Genomic DNA, 18788 nt, shown 5'->3' on the forward strand with positions numbered 1-18788 from the left:
AATAACTGAGACCAGTTGGAGTGGTGATGGTCTACATAATGTCTTAGAAAAGACTCCAAGGCTTGATTTACACGCTCAGTCTGTCCGTTGGATTGAGGATGGTGTGCAGTAGAAAGTGATATGTTGATTCTGAAGTGTTTACAAAAAGACCTCCAAAATTTGGAAACAAATTGGACTCCACGATCTGAGACTATGTCAGTGGGAAAACCATGTAAACGAGATATATGTAGAACAAAGAGTTCAGAAAGTCTTTGAGCTGTAGGCAAGCCTGGAAGAGGTATGAAGTGAGCAGACTTGGAGAACCGATCCACCACTACCCAAATGGTCGTATTTCCAGCAGAAACAGGAAGATCTGTAACAAAGTCCATGGATAAGTGAGACCAAGGGTAATGAGGAATAAGAAGAGGGTGTAATAGACCAAACGGTCGATGAGAAGATTGTTTGTTCAAAGCACAAGAACTACAAGCAGCAATATAATCCTTAACATCCCTCCTCATAGTGGACCACCAAACATGCTGCTTCAGTTTCCACAATGTATTGGTTATTCCCGGATGACCTGCTGAAATGTTGTCATGAGCCCAACGTAGAAGCTGAAGACGTAATCCTTTGGGTACATACAGGATACCACAAGGTAGTTTGCAAGAAGATGGTACACGGTCTTGAGCAGCATGTAAAGCCTGTACTGGAAAAGAGGATACTTGAGCCAAAACTTTGACTGGGCATAGTATAGGTTCTGAATCCAACGGAGAAGGTTCAGAAGATTGGAACTGCCTAGATAAAGCATCTGCCTTGGAATTTTTTGAACCAGGAACATAGGAAAGTACAAAATTAAACCTGGAGAAGAACAAGGCCCTCCGAGCCTGACGAGGATTGAGACGTGTAGCTGTTTGGAGGTATAAAAGATTCTTGTGATCTGTCAGAATGAAAAAAGGTTGACTGGTACCCTCTAACCAATGCCTCCATTCATCCAAAGCTAATTTTATAGCCAAAAGCTCCTTATTGCCCACATCATAATTTAACTCGGCAGGATTGAATTTTTTTTAAAAGAACGCCACAGGATGTATCTTGCTGGTAGTCGGATCACGTTGGGAGAGAACAGCTCCAGCTGCTATAGAGGAAGCGTCAACCTCCAAAATAAACTGGAAATCAGGAATTGGATGACTGAGAAGAGGTGCAGAAGAAAATGCTGATTTTAGCGTTTCAAAAGCCTGTACTGCCGAAGAGGACCAGTTCTTACAATTTTGCCCTTTCTTAGTAAGAGAAGTTAGTGGAGACGTGATGTCAGCAAAGTTCTTTATAAACTTTCTATAGTAATTGGCAAAGCCAAGAAACCTCTGCAGGGATTTGAGAGTAGTTGGTCTGGGCCAGTCCTTGATAGCCGACAGTTTAGCAGTATCCATCTCGAAACCTGATTCAGAAATGATATACCCCAAAAAGGGGATGGAACTCTGATGAAAAGAGCATTTCTCCAATTTAGCGAACAGGGAATTGTCTCGTAACCTCTGAAAAACCAGTCTTACATGATGTACATGTTCCTGTAATGTTTTTGAATAGATTAGAATGTCATCGAGGTAAATGATAACAAATTGATTTAGATAATCTCTGAAGATTTCGTTAACAAAGTGCTGAAATACTGCTGGTGCATTGCACAATCCAAATGGCATTACTAGATACTCATAGTGACCAAATCTAGTGTTAAATGCCGTCTTCCATTAATCTCCTTTACGGATTCTGACCAGATTGTAGGCCCCACGGAGATCTAACTTGGAAAAAATAGAAGCACCTTGAAGACGATCAAATAACTCAGAAATGAGCGGCAAAGGATAGCTGTTTTTTGACAGTAATCTGATTCAAGGCTCGATAATCAATACAGGGACGAAGACCTCCATCTTTTTTCCCAATGAAGAAAAAACCTGCACCCACAGGTGAAGAGGAAGGCCGAATGAATCCTCTGGCTAAGTTGTCCTTTATGTATTCCTCAAGAGAGACATTTTCTTGACGAGAGAGGGGATAGGTCCCTCCCTTAGGTAGAGGAGCCCCTGAATACAATTCGATAGGACAGTCAAATATCCGGTGTGGAGGTAACGTCTCAGCCTCTTTTTTAGAAAACACATCACTAAAGGCATGATAGTATTTGGGTAATGATTCAGGAAATTCCACCATAGCTACGACAGGACAGGATGGTTTAGAGGGATTTTGCAGGCAATGTTTGAAACAGGTAGTTCCCCAGGAAATAAGTTCTCTTTTAGACCATGAGAAAACTGGATCATGAAGCTGCAACCAAGGTAACCCCAGAATCAATGGTATGTGGGGAGAAGAGATGACATCAAAACGAATAATTTCAGAATGAAGTATGCCCACAGTCAAAATAAGAGGAATGGTAGAATGTTTTATGATACCAGTACCTAGAGGCTGTCCACTGACAGTAGTTACCTTAATTAACTGTTTCTTGGCTTGAAGAGGAATCCTGAGAGAGTCAGCAAAGTTTGAATCAATGAATACTCCAGCAGCTCCAGAATCGATGAGAGCTTGAGCTCGAAACTTGGTGTTTCCAAAAGAGATAGTTACAGGAACAAAAAGTTTAGAATTGAGGGAAGACATGGGATTCTGGCTTAACTCTGTCCCTCTATCAAAAGTTAAGCCTTGGCTTTTACTGGCCGGATAGGACAGTCCTTCAGTAAATGTCCTTTGGTTTTTAGGAAGCAGGACAGAGAAAGTGAAGCATATTGGGCACACTTTATTGGGGGTCAAAACCAATGCTATGAGTAGTGTGGTGTGTCGTGTATTGGTTTAAAACTTAACTTTTACTTCAAGTATATTTAATAAAAAAGGGAGTGGAGTTATCCACCAGTGAGAATAAAATGACAAACAAATAAAAGATGTGTCCGAGTGATACTCGGTACACAGGAGCTCCTCTCAGGTGTGATACAGTGATCAGTCTGTATCACAAAGTCCGGTGTCAAGCTTAGACAATAATTATCAATGTCCTCACCTATATGATAAGACTTATATTTGGGGTACCATCATCATCAGTGGTATCATTAAATATATTACTCCAATTATGTTAGTAGATTTTCTATACGATCAATGGAGTGTTATATCTGTGGGTTTATAAGGCAATATAAGAAACGGTGATCCTGCCTGTAGTATTCCACTGTCCTAAGACTTTCCGTAGTCTAAATCATTCAAATAATATTATGCTACAAATAGGGGAATATAAGCAACGGTAATCCTGCCTGTTGTATACCACTATTATAAGACTATCCGTGGTCTAAATCATTCAAATAATATTATGCTAACATTCGCTTTTTCAGACATACACTGATAATATCGTAATGGAATAGTTTCCAGATTAAATGGTACCACGAGAGTTAAAACTATAATAATAGCCTAAGTCTGAGCATGTCGCTCCAACAAAGTGGGGCTGAGAACAGCCTGAGTAAGTAGTTTTCTAGGCTAAAATTGTTTAAGTTTTAACAATTGTTTAAATTTCTAAGTTTTTAAGGTGAAGAATAAGGTGCCTAAAAGAGGCCAACAATTAAAGCTATAAACAACCGGACTTGTGAGAGAGGAGCAGTGCGAACGCCTGACGCGCGTTTCGCAACTGCTTTTTCAGAGGCGTCCGGTCCGACCGCCACACACGGCTTATAAAGGATCATCAGCCAATCACATGGCTGATTCCATTTTTCCAATGGTTGTCAACCTATCAGCAGTCATCTTACATTTTTCAATGCGGTGATGACTAGAGGGCGTCATAGTCAGCTGTGACCTATTGGGTACGGAGGTGTGTCTGCTCAGTAGCCAATAGATTTCCTGTGTAATGTTTACAATTACTGGATCGTTCCTTTCTTTCTTGTATTTATTGACGCTCATGTCCGGTCATTTTTGGTCATATATATTGTGTTATGAAAAGCTATATCTAAATTAAAACACAAAGGTTTCCATATATGGTTCTTTGTTAATATTTGTGCTATAGTTCTCACTACAGCCAAATAAATGATTATTGTATACTTATTTCCGCAGATGGTATTATGCGGTTTTGCTTATTCTGGTTGCGGTTTAGATTTTAGTTCTGATAAGGATTTTCAGCTGGTAATTTAATATTTGCGAACAAAGTGTATCTGCTCACTAGGCCAGTGGATTCATTGTGTGCTATTTCTACCATTCTGTCGATCATTTATATCTTGTATATTCAGCGTTTGACATGGTTATATTTGTCACACATATACTACATAGGGCTTCGTTCTCTCTGTATTGCATAGCTAGTAATTCTTCTGTATGATTGTTTGTATTTTGTTTCCCATTATCTAAGGTTTATTATGTTATCACTTTTAAAAAGGATTTTGATGGGTTTAGGTCTAGTATTATTAAACCTCTTGATTTATTATCTGAGAATTATATAAGTAGATAATTGGGAAAACATAGGGTGATTACTCATAGTGCTGATGCTATTGGTGTCCCTTAGATACTACTAACTGAAGTGTGAGTCATTTCAGATTAAGTTTTTTTTATTTCACATATATAGTGGATTTCCATTCAGTTTTCTATATACTTATATGTGTTACATAAAACTAAATGACTTTTTAAAGTTCTTGTCTAATCAGAGCGCCTCTAGTTTATAGTGTTTTAAATCTTGGTAGGACACCCAATGAATATTGGTTATCAGTAAATTATTCCATTGGTAAGTTGTCATCTTGTGTATTAAGAGAGTGAAAAAGAATGTGTAATCAATAGGTCAGTTCAGAAAGGCACTATATTGTATCATTTCGTTTAGTCCGTTAGGTGTCATACTCTGTAACCAAAAAATCCATTTTGATTCTGCCTTTAATAGGGTATTTTCCATATTACCTCCTCTAATACCCAGGTTGAGTTTCTGTAGGACCCAGCATTTCAAATCTGGTTTACTATTATGGCAGTCTAGAAAGTGTTTTGCAACTGATGTCAGTTTTTTTCCTTTCTCTAGATCTTTTTTGGCATGTTTTATATTTCCCAGGTGTTCACCTAGTCTTCTCCTGAGTTCCCTAGTGGACATTCCCACATATTTTTTGTTGCAACTGCATTCCAAGCAGTATATTATGTTGTATGTCTTGCAGTTGAATAAACCATTAATTCTTTTCACCCCTTCTGGGAAAATGGATATTTCTTTGATATTCTTCAAAATCATTAGACAATTTCAAAAAGGCATATAAAAGCCTAAGGGAAGATCTAGACTCAAAGGAAAAAGAAATAATAAAAACAAAATGTGACAAACTAAGCAGAGATATAAAAGACTTCGAAAAAGGGAGAGTATTTACATGGGACGGACAGAACCCAAGACGGAGGAGGAATTTTCTTCCACCCAAAGGAGATAAAGATGATGTCTCCACTTCTGAATATGAATCATCAGCAGCTGAAGATGCAGAAGAACTAACCTCTAACAGAAGATTATTAGTCTCCAGTGCCAATGAAAGACTGGCTATATTATCACAAACAGAGTCAAAAAACGAGACAAGTACCAAACCAAAAGCAAAAGAAAAAGGAGGGGAGGGAAAACAAGAGCGCAACCTCAGGAACAGGTCGAGATGGGGGTATGGGAACGATCGGAACAAGGAGGATTGGTCGAAGAGACCGAGGTGGTAAAAACCACAGACCTACAAATTATAAATCTATCTAATAAAGTACTATCCCAAGAACATATCAATGTCCTGAAAAAGGGCCTTTCCTTTTCCCCAACAAACAATATAGACTACTTTGAAATCATAAAAGACATACATCTTTTTACTAGAAAAATGGCATTAAACAAAATATTTGCCAAACATGAAGACACTGATTGTGACACACAAGCAATTATGGATTTGATATCCCTGTTGGAAGATAACGAAAATGAAGACACTAATAACAATGATTGGAGAAAGGAACTGGTAAAAAAATCGACTTATATGCCCCAAATTTGTCAGTTCTCTGAAATAGACACCTATCAAAAAGTAGTGATCAGAGATATCCTGAAACTTCGAGAGGGCAAATCAAGTAATATAAGTGAGAGGGAATCACGAGCTTTAAAAGAAATCCAGAAGTGGGAGGATGTGGTAATTAAATCCTCTGACAAGGGAGGAAATATTGTGATCTGGCCTACTGAACTATACTTAATAGAAGCAAAAAAACAACTAGGAGACAAAAATTGTTATAAACCACTCTGGGGAAACCCTACTCAAGAATTCCTAACCAACTACAATACCCTCATTGAAACAGCAAAAAAGGATGAACTGATAGATACAAGAGAATACAAATTTCTAAGTGTTAACAATCCGAAAGTAGCTACACTTTATCTGTTACCAAAAGTACACAAAAACCAAAAAATACCACCTGGCAGACCAATTGTGTCAGGTATTGGAAGTCTATGCGAGCAGGCATCACGATATATCGATCTAAGACTAAGAGATATAGTTCTTTCCCTCCCCTCATACATCAGGGACACTATGGATGTCTTAAACAAAATTGAAGGTATGACCCTAGACTCAAACACCTGGCTGGCAACATGCGATGTCGAGTCCCTATACACATCAATAGAACACAAGTGGGGATGTCATGCCGTGGGTTATTTCCTAGATATGGAACCAAGTGCAAATACACTTAAAAACGAATTTATACTGAAACTTCTGAAATTCGTCCTGAGCCATAATTATTTTGTGTTCAACGACAAATTCTTTCTCCAGGTACGTGGCACCGCCATGGGCACAGCATGTGCCCCTACATATGCAAATATCTATCTTGGATGGTGGGAACGTGAACACGTATTTTGGGAGAGAATGGAACAATATACGGACAACATACTGTTATGGCTCAGGTACATAGATGATATCTTCATTCTATGGAAAGGGGACGAATTGAGATTCAAACAATTCATACAGGAACTGAACTGCAATGATCTTAATCTGAAATTAACCTATGAAATCAGCAACTCAACAGTAACCTTCCTTGACCTAACGATATCAAAGGACATGTTTGGACAGGTACAATCCAGCATGCATAGAAAGAAAACAGCTACGAATTCTATACTATCTTTCGACAGTGCACATCACCCATCCACGAAAAAAGCCATCCCATATGGCGAATTTTTGAGAATACGCAGAAATTGCTCAGAGATTGATATTTTTAAAAAAGAATCAAAGGAATTAAAAACCAGACTAAAAAGTAGAGGATATCCCAACAGCATTCTCAAAAAGGCATACCACAAAGCGCTTCATATGAACAGAAATGATCTGCTTTTCCCAAAACAAAAACAGACTAAGGATACTAGAATCCGTTTTGTGGGCACATATAACATAGCACACAAAGAAATAACTAGCATTCTGAACAAACATGTTCATATGCTACATACTGATGGAGACCTAGCCAAAAATGTGGGAAACAAAGTTGCAATCAGCTGGAAAAGGGCTCCAACCATCAGAGACAAAGTCATGAAGAGTCACTTTTCAAGAAGACCTAGTGTCAGAAAAGATGGTCTAAATGGCACATATCCGTGTGGTACCTGCAAATTCTGCATCTATATGAAGAATATCAAAGAAATATCCATTTTCCCAGAAGGGGTGAAAAGAATTAATGGTTTATTCAACTGCAAGACATACAACATAATATACTGCTTGGAATGCAGTTGCAACAAAAAATATGTGGGAATGTCCACTAGGGAACTCAGGAGAAGACTAGGTGAACACCTGGGAAATATAAAACATGCCAAAAAAGATCTAGAGAAAGGAAAAAAACTGACATCAGTTGCAAAACACTTTCTAGACTGCCATAATAGTAAACCAGATTTGAAATGCTGGGTCCTACAGAAACTCAACCTGGGTATTAGAGGAGGTAATATGGAAAATACCCTATTAAAGGCAGAATCAAAATGGATTTTTTGGTTACAGAGTATGACACCTAACGGACTAAACGAAATTATACAATATAGTGCCTTTCTGAACTGACCTATTGATTACACATTCTTTTTCACTCTCTTAATACACAAGATGACAACTTACCAATGGAATAATTTACTGATAACCAATATTCATTGGGTGTCCTACCAAGATTTAAAACACTATAAACTAGAGGCGCTCTGATTAGACAAGAACTTTAAAAAGTCATTTAGTTTTATGTAACACATATAAGTATATAGAAAACTGAATGGAAATCCACTATATATGTGAAATAAAAAAAACTTAATCTGAAATGACTCACACTTCAGTTAGTAGTATCTAAGGGACACCAATAGCATCAGCACTATGAGTAATCACCCTATGTTTTCCCAATTATCTACTTATATAATTCTCAGATAATAAATCAAGAGGTTTAATAATACTAGACCTAAACCCATCAAAATCCTTTTTAAAAGTGATAACATAATAAACCTTAGATAATGGGAAACAAAATACAAACAATCATACAGAAGAATTACTAGCTATGCAATACAGAGAGAACGAAGCCCTATGTAGTATATGTGTGACAAATATAACCATGTCAAACGCTGAATATACAAGATATAAATGATCGACAGAATGGTAGAAATAGCACACAATGAATCCACTGGCCTAGTGAGCAGATACACTTTGTTCGCAAATATTAAATTACCAGCTGAAAATCCTTATCAGAACTAAAATCTAAACCGCAACCAGAATAAGCAAAACCGCATAATACCATCTGCGGAAATAAGTATACAATAATCATTTATTTGGCTGTAGTGAGAACTATAGCACAAATATTAACAAAGAACCATATATGGAAACCTTTGTGTTTTAATTTAGATATAGCTTTTCATAACACAATATATATGACCAAAAATGACCGGACATGAGCGCCAATAAATACAAGAAAGAAAGGAACGATCCAGTAATTGTAAACATTACACAGGAAATCTATTGGCTACTGAGCAGACACACCTCCGTACCCAATAGGTCACAGCTGACTATGACGCCCTCTAGTCATCACCGCATTGAAAAATGTAAGATGACTGCTGATAGGTTGACAACCATTGGAAAAATGGAATCAGCCATGTGATTGGCTGATGATCCTTTATAAGCCGTGTGTGGCGGTCGGACCGGACGCCTCTGAAAAAGCAGTTGCGAAACGCGCGTCAGGCGTTCGCACTGCTCCTCTCTCACAAGTCCGGTTGTTTATAGCTTTAATTGTTGGCCTCTTTTAGGCACCTTATTCTTCACCTTAAAAACTTAGAAATTTAAACAATTGTTAAAACTTAAACAATTTTAGCCTAGAAAACTATTTACTCAGGCTGTTCTCAGCCCCACTTTGTTGGAGCGACATGCTCAGACTTAGGCTATTATTATAGTTTTAACTCTCGTGGTACCATTTAATCTGGAAACTATTCCATTACGATATTATCAGTGTATGTCTGAAAAAGCGAATGTTAGCATAATATTATTTGAATGATTTAGACCACGGATAGTCTTATAATAGTGGTATACAACAGGCAGGATTACCGTTGCTTATATTCCCCTATTTGTAGCATAATATTATTTGAATGATTTAGACTACGGAAAGTCTTAGGACAGTGGAATACTACAGGCAGGATCACCGTTTCTTATATTGCCTTATAAACCCACAGATATAACACTCCATTGATCGTATAGAAAATCTACTAACATAATTGGAGTAATATATTTAATAATACCACTGATGATGATGGTACCCCAAATATAAGTCTTATCATATAGGTGAGGACATTGATAATTATTGTCTAAGCTTGACACCGGACTTTGTGATACAGACTGATCACTGTATCACACCTGAGAGGAGCTCCTGTGTACCGAGTATCACTCGGACACATCTTTTATTTGTTTGTCATTTTATTCTCACTGGTGGATAACTCCACTCCCTTTTTTATTAAATATACTTGAAGTAAAAGTTAAGTTTTAAACCAATACACGACACACCACACTACTCATAGCATTGGTTTTGACCCCCAATAAAGTGTGCCCAATATGCTTCACTTTCTCTGTCCTTCTTCCTAAAAATAATTTGCATTATCTGGCATAAGGCACTACCTATTGTCCACACTTAGGTTTGTATCAATAGGTTATTTAGTGTCAATCCCACTTTCCCCCCCTCTCTGCCTAGAGGCCATAGGGAATCCACAAATAAATGTCCTTTGGTACCACAATACAGACATAACCCAAGAGTACGCCTTCTATGGCGTTCAGCTTCTGACAATTTAATAGCTCCTACTTCCATGGGTTCCACAGACTCAGGAGATTGGGAATTATTATTAGAAAGACTTGAGGTTTGAATAGGAGGACGAAATGAAGATTTAACAAAGGATCTCCGATTCCTATCTCTATCCTGAAGACGTTCAGAATGCCGGGCGTCAAGAGTAATACATAAATTGATAAGACCCTCCAATGAATCGGGGAGTTCCCGAAATACTAGTTCATCCTTAAGGCGTTCGCAAAGTCCTTTGCAAAAGGCTGCCCGTAAGGCTCCATGGTTCCAATCAGTTTCTGCGGCTAAAGTCCTGAATTCAATAGCATATTGAGCTACCGAAAGGGATCCCTGTCTCAGATCCAACAATCATGCCTCAGCAGCTGCAGACCTCCCAGGCTTGTCAAAAACAGAAGAAAAAATGGACACAAATAATTCCACATCCTGTAGTAACGGATCATTCTTCTCTAAAAGAGGGGACACCCAGGCTAGAGCCTTACCCTTCAAGAGAGAAATAATAAAGGTGATTTTGGAAGTAGAATTGGAAAAAACTTGAGGATTGTTTCTGAAGTATAAACGACACTGATTAAGGAATCCACTGCATTCTTCAGGATTACCGTCATATTTATCTGGAAGTGGGATTCGTGGTATATTCTGTCCAACAGTTTGAGGTGGATTAAAGACAGCATTGGTGCTAGTAGCAGTGGCAGCAGGAGTCACCGTCGCTTGAGAAGGAGCGGAGAGGTTATGTAGCAGAGCAGTAATCTGGTCAAGCTTGGAATCCAAAGATTGCAAATGAGCAGAATGATTTCCTAGAAGTTGCCCTTGTAGAACCACAGCCCTGGATAACTCGGCAGGGTCCATATTATGGTCCGTTTGTACTGTCAGGTTAGGAAATATCCAGAAGTAGACCCAAATGCAAGGGCGAACTTAAACAACACCCTTGCACTCTGAGTTTAATCCAGGACGTGACCCCACGACAACCTCCAAAAAACAAAGTTCTCACGATATGGAGCAGGGTTAGCCTGTGCCAAAGTAATTAATGAAATCAGCCAGATAGACTTCTGAATAAGGAACTGGTTTAAGGAAATGCCTTCCACAGAATCAGGAGAGCAGGGATAGTCACTTATACTCAGACAGAAGAAGGGTAAAACAGGAAACAGTTAATAATGCAGGAGTAGGTCATTTGTTATCAGGCAGTCTGAAGGTTAACACTGTGTAGGTCTTTGCAGAATATGCAACAGGTAATCAGGCAGTTTGAGGGTTAACACTGAGTAGACAGACTTTGCAGAGTATGCAACAGGTAATCAGGCAGTTTGAGAGTTAACACTGTGTAGACAGTCTTTGCAGAGTATGCAACAGGTAATCAGGCAGTTTGAGAGTTAACACTGTGTAGACAGTCTTTACAGAGTATGCAACAGGTAATCAGGCAGTTTGAGGGTAAACACTGTGTAGTCAGAACTTGCAGTGATAGCAACAGGTAAGCTGGTAGTTTGAAGGTTAACACAGATAATCAGTACTTGTGGAGATTGGCAACAGGATATCCAGCAGTTTGAAGGTTTACACTGAATAATAGTATTTGCAGAGTTTGGAAACAGGTTAACATGCAGATTGAAGGATTCACAGAAATAACAGTATTTGAATAGTTTGCACTACACAGAGTAGTCTGAATATGCAGGGTTTGCAGCAGGTAAACAGGAAGTTTGAAAGTTTCACAAAACAAACAGTACTTGCATTTTTTGGAGACAGGTATTCAGGAGGTTGAAGGTTAATCCAGCATAGTAAGTCCTTGAAGAGATTGGCAACAGAAAAGCAGCAGTTAGAGAGATTCCTCAGCGAAATCCTAACAGAAGCCTCAAAGTTAACAAACAAACGGACACTGGAGAAACAGGAAGCCAGAATAAAAAGCCTGGTTGTGACATCATCAGGAAGGGGTGGCTCAGACACCTGTCAATCAAGCACACAGAGAGGACTGCAGAGCTTCCCAGCAGCTGAGCGTGACAATTACATACAAATACCTACAAATAAATACAATTAAATAAACTAACTAAAGTACAAAAAATTAAAAAAGAACTAAGTTACAAAAATAAAAAAATATTTACAAACATTATAAAAATATTACAACAATTTTAAGCTAATTACACCTACTCTAAGCCCCCTAATAAAATAACAAAGCCCCCAAAATAAAAAAAAATGCTCTACCCTATTCTAAAATAAAAATAGAAAAGCTCTTTTACCTTACCAGCCCTTAAAAGGGCCTTTTGCAGGGCATGCCCCAAAGAATTCTGCTCTTTTGCCTGTAAAAAAACATACAATACCCCCCCAACATTACAACCCACCACCCACATACCCCTAATCTAACCCAAACCCCCCTTAAATAAACCTAACACTAAGGCCCCTGAAGATCTTCCTACCTTATCTTCACCACGCCGGGTATCACCGATCAGTCCAGAAGATCCTCCGAAGTCTTCATCCTAGCCCATGCGGAGGCTGAAGTCTTGATCTATCATCGGGCTGAAGAGGTCCATCATCGGGCTGAAGTCTTGATCCAAGCAGCGGCTGAAGAAGTCCATCATCAGGCTGAAGTCTTGATCCAAGCAGCATCTTCAATCTTCTTTCTTCCGGATCCATGTTCATCCGGCCGACGCGGAACATCCATCTTGCCCGACGACTTCCCGACGAATGACGGTTCCTTTAAATGACGTCATCCAAGATGGCGTCCCTCGAATTCCGATTGGCTGAAGATTGAAGATGCCGCTTGGATCAAGACTTCAGCCCGATGATGGACTTCTTCAGCCGCCGCTTGGATCAAGACTTCAGCCCAATGATGGACCTCTTCAGCCCGATGATGGATCAAGACTTCAGCCCCCGCTTGGGCTTGGATGAGGACTTTGGAGGATCTTCTGGACCGATCGGTGATACCCGGCGTGGTGAAGATAAGGTAGGAAGATCTTCAGGGGCTTAGTGTTAGGTTTATTTAAGGGGGGTTTGGGTTAGATTAGGGGTTTGTGGGTGGTGGATTATAATGTTGGGGGGGGTATTGTATGTTTTTTTTACAGGCAAAAGAACAGAATTCTTTGCAAAAGACCCTTTTAAGGGCTGGTAAGGTAAAAGAGCTTTTCTATTTTTATTTTAGAATAGGGTAGGGCATTTATTTTTATTTTGGGGGACTTTGTTATTTTATTAGGGGGCTTAGAGTAGGTGTAGTTAGCTTAAAATTGTTGTAATACTTTTATAATGTTTGTTGTAATACTTTTATAATGTTTGTAAATATTTTTTTATTTTTTGTAACAGTTCTTTTTTTATTTTTTGTACTTTAGTTAGTTTATTTAATTGTATTTATTTGTAGGTATTGTATGTAATTAATTTATTGATAGTGTAGTGTTAGGTTTAATTGTAGATAATTGTAGGTATTTTATTTAATTAATTTATTGATAGTGTAGTGTTAGGTTTAATTGTAACTTAGGTTAGGATTTATTTTACAGGTAATTTTGTAATTATTTTATCTAGGTAGCTATTAAATAGTTCTTAACTATTTAATAGCTATAGTACCTGGTTAAAATAAATAGAAAGTTGCCTGTAAAATAAATATAAATCCTAAAATAGCTACAATATAATTATTCGTTATATTGTAGCTATATTAGGGTTTATTTTACAGGTAAGTATTTAGTTTTAAATAGGATAAATTTATTTAATAAGAGTTAATTTATTTTGTTAGATAAAAATTATATTTAACTTAGGGGGTGTTAGTGTTAGACTTAGCTTTAGGGGTTAATAAATTTATTATAGTAGCGGTGAGGTCCGGTCGGCAGATTAGGGGTTAATACTTGAAGTTAGGTGTCGTGATGTTAGGGAGAGCAGATTAGGGGTTAATACTATTTATTATAGGGTTATTGAGGCGGGAGGCGGATTAGGGGTTAATAACTTTATTATAGTAGCGGTGAGGTCCGGTCGGCAGATTAGGGGTTAATAATTGTAGGTAGGTGGAGGCGACGTTGGGGGCGGCAGATTAGGGGTTAATAAATATAATATAGGGATCGGCGGTGTTAGGGGCAGCAGATTAGGGGTTAAAAAAATATGCAGGGGTCAGCGATAGCAGGGGCGGCAGATTAGGGGTTAATAAGTGTAAGGTTAGGGGTGTTTAGACTCGGGGTTCATGTTAGGGTGTTAGGTGCAGACTTAGGAAGTGTTTCCCCATAGGAAACAATGGGGCTGCGTTAGGAGCTTAACGCTGCTTTTTTGCAGATGTTAGACTTTTTTTCAGCTCAAACTGCCCCATTTTTTCCTATGGGGGAATCGTGCACGAGCACGTTTTTGAAGCTGGCCGCGTCCGTAAGCATCGCTGGTATTGAGACTTGCAGTGGCGGTAAATATGCCTGTACGCTCCCTTTTTGGAGCCTAACGCAGCCCTTCTGTGAACTCTCAATACCAGCGGTATTTAAAAGGTGCGGGAAAAAAAAGCCAGCGTTAGCTACGCGGGTCGTTACAGACAAAACTCTAAATCTAGCCGTTTATTAGTTATTGCGGAGGGGGATTGCGGTTGACAGGTAGATAGACATTGTGCATGCGTTAGGTGTTAGTTTATTTTTGCAGGAATTTTCAGGAGTTACGGTGCGCCCATACTCAGCGCAAGGCCTGCTACGGCTGCCTTTAATGGCGAGGTAAAAATGGAGTAAGATTTCTCCATTTTCGCCACGTAAGGCCTTGCGCTGGATATTGGATACCGGTCTTATGTTAGCCTATGGGAGTAATAATTGCGAGCGAAGGGTGAAATATACGTGCTTAACTTGTATGCTACGCCGTATATGTAATACCAAAATCGAGTAATAACTGGCGGCGGAAGATTTTGCGGGCGACGCTGCATATGTAATGGATGCCCAAAATAGCTTCTATTCATTTGTTAAATAATTTTATAACATAAGCCCACACACACACACACATATGGGTTAGATTATGTGAGGAGAAGTATTTTGTGCTCCCAACTCTTGTTTTAACTGTGCCAGAAGTAAGCTTTGTGCATGCGTTGGGTAGCCTGCATATTACAAGTTAATATTAATGTATATATATATATATATATATATATATATATATATATATATATATATATATATATATATATATATAAAAATATATATATATATATATATATATATATAAAAAAATATATATATATGTATTTATGTGTTTATATGTGTATATATATGTATTTATGTGTTTATATGTGTATATATGTCTGTAAATATATATATATATATATATATATATATATATATATATATATATATATATATATATATATATATATATATATATATATATACATGTAAATATATTGTAAATAAATTGCATGCTTTAATATGTTTTAATCTACTTAACACAATATATATATATATTTGTATAAATAAATATACACACACTGCCGTCTCAAAGGATTATAGGGCTGGTCTGCAACTTTTTCCATTGCAGATTTTTATTCCTAGCCCTGCCCTACTCACTGCATAGCTTGTTTGCAATAGAGATCAGAAACTTTTGAAGATAATTATATTTCTAGTGCTAGTTAGAACTTGATGCAAATCTGTGCAAGTTTGGGATGTTGTTTCAATGAAACGAGCCATCACTTCCTCTTCTACAATAAACTGCTGGAGAAGGGAGTGGCCTGTGCTAGGGCAGCAAACACTGCAGTAAATATGAGAAATGAAAACCAATTAAAAGCAAATTGTCTTGAAATAGCTGTTCACACATCTATATTAATGCACAATGCTCTTTCAATTATCTGACTCTTTAACAATTGTCCATGAATTTCAATAAAGCTATGGTTCATTCTTTTCATGTTTTAGCAGACTGACTGATATGTTAAAAGTAATTAAAAGAATCCTAAATTGCCTGAAGAAAATAAATGTGACTTCTGTGTGCAACGTTTATTTTATTTTGCTGAATGTTAATTATATAAGCCAGAAAAATATATATACTTAGGTTTAATTACTTTAAAATGCAAGACCAAGCTGGGCTTTAGTGATGATATCATACATTACAACATTAATACCATCACTGATTGTGTCACACACGCTTAAAGGGATGTGAAACAACATTTATTTATGATTCATATAGAGCATACAATTTAAAACAACTTTGCAATTTACTTCTTTTATAAAATGTACTTAATTCTCTTGGTATCCTTTGTTGAGTGAGCATCATTGCCTTTCTAGGAGCTAGCTGAGCACATTGGGTGAGCCAAAACAAGAGGCATGCATGTGCAGCCACCAATCAGTAGCTAGCTCCCAGTAGTGCCTTGATGCTTTTGAGCCTATCTGTGTATGTTTTTAACAAATTATGTCAAGAGAAAAAAGCAAATTAGATAATAAAAGTAAGATGGAAATTTGTTTAAAATTGCATGCTATTTCCGAATCATGAAAGAAAAAAAATTGTTTTCACGTCCCTTTAAATACAAATTAAACAACTGCTATAAGATACTTCCCTAAGGTCATTGTATGTTATGAACACAGGAATAAAGTTTTGCCTAACTATTAAACGGCTAGATTACGAGTTTTGCGTTATGAGGGGTGCGGTACTAACTTGCACTTTATTCTTACCGCTCACTTACATACAGCGCTGGTATTACAGGTTTTTACAAACCCGGAATTAAAAGGCAAGAAGTGAGCGTAGAGCAAAATTGTGCTCCATACCGCACTCAAATATCATCGCTGCTTAAATCAGCGGTGAGCTGGTTGTACGTGCTTGTGCACGATTTTCCCATAGATAGGCAATGGGGAGAGCCAGCTGAAAAAAAGTCTAACACCTGCAATAAAGCAACGTAAAGCTCACTAATGCAGCCCCATTGATTCCTATGGGGAAACGTAATTTATGTTTACATCTAACACCCTAACATGAACCCTGAGTCTAAACACCCCTAATCTTAGACTTATTAACCCCTAATCTGCCGCCCCCGACATGGCCAACACCTAAAATATTTATTAACTCTTAATCTGCCGTTCCGGACATCGCCGACACCTACATTATACTTATGAACCCCTAATCTGCTGCCCCCAACATCGCAGACACCTACATTATATTTATTAACCCCTACACTGCTTCCCACAACATTGCCGACACCTACATAATATTATTAACCCCTAATCTGACACCCCTAACATCGCCGCCACCTACCTACATTTATTAAACCCTAATCTGCTGCCCCCAAAGTCGCTGCCACTGTATTATATTTATTAACCCCTAAACATAAGTCTAACCCTAACCCTAACACCCCCTAACTTAAGTATAATTAAAATAAATCTAAATAAAACCTACAATTATTACCTAAATTATTCCTATTTAAAACTAAATACTTACCTGTAAAATAAACCCTAAGCTAGCTACAATATAACTAATAGTTACATTGTAGCTAGCTTAGGTTTTATTTTTATTTCACAGGCAAGTTTGTATTTATTTAAACTAGGTAGAATATTTACTAAATAGTTATTAACTATTTACTAACTACCTAGCGAAAATAAATCCAAATTTACCTGTAAAATAAAACATAACCTAAGTTACACTAACACCTAACACTATACTACAATTAAATAAATTCCATAAATTAAATACAATTAACTAAATTCAAAACAATTAGCTAAATTACAAAAAAAACATTAAATTATAGAAAATAAAAAACAAATTACAAGATCTTTAAACTAATTACACCTAGTCTAATAGCCCTATCAAAATAAAAAAAGCCCACCCAAAATAAAAAAAACCCTAGCCTAAAATAAACTACCAATAGCCCTTTAAAGGGCCTTTTGCGGGGCATTGCCCCAAAGAAATCAGTTCTTTTGCCTGTAAAAAAAATACAAACAACCACCCCAACAGTAAAACCCACCACCGACACAACCAACCCCCCAAATAAAACCCTAACTAAAAAAACCTAAGCTCCCCATTGCCCTGAAAAGGGCATTTGGATGGCCATTGCCATTAAAAGGGCATTTAGCTCTATTGCGGCCAAAGCCCTAACCTAAAAAAAAAAAAACACCCAATACACCCTTAAAAATCCTAACACTAACTGGGAGAAGTCTTCATCCAAACGGCAAGATGTTCTCAATGAAGCTGGCAGGAGTGGTCCTCCAGATGGGCAGAAGTGGTCCTCCAGATGGGCAGAAGTCATCACCCAGACGGCATCTTCTATCTCCATCCTTTAAACGCAGAGCGGCTCCATCTTCAAGACATCTGGCGAGGAGCATCCTCTTCCAACAACGACTACCCAACGAATGAAGGTACCTTTAAGTGACGTCATCCAAGATGGCGTCCCTTAGATTCAGATTGGCTGATAGAATTCTATCAAACAATCGGAATTAAGGTTGAAAAAATACTTTTGGCTGATGAAATCAGCCAATCGGATTGAAGTTCAATCCTATTGGCTGATCCAATCAGCCAATAGGATTGAGCTTGCATTCTATTGGCTGTTACGACTGGCTTCTAATTTCCAATTTTATCAGTCAATCAGAATCTAAGGGACGCCATCTTGGATGACGTCACTTAAAGGTACCTTCATTCGTTGGGTAGTCGTCGTTGGAAGAGGATGCTCCGCGCCGGATGTCTTGAAGATGGACTCGCTCCACGTCGGA

Source organism: Bombina bombina, chromosome 4 (assembly GCF_027579735.1).
Source record: "Bombina bombina isolate aBomBom1 chromosome 4, aBomBom1.pri, whole genome shotgun sequence".
Taxonomy (NCBI): Eukaryota; Metazoa; Chordata; class Amphibia; order Anura; family Bombinatoridae; genus Bombina; species Bombina bombina.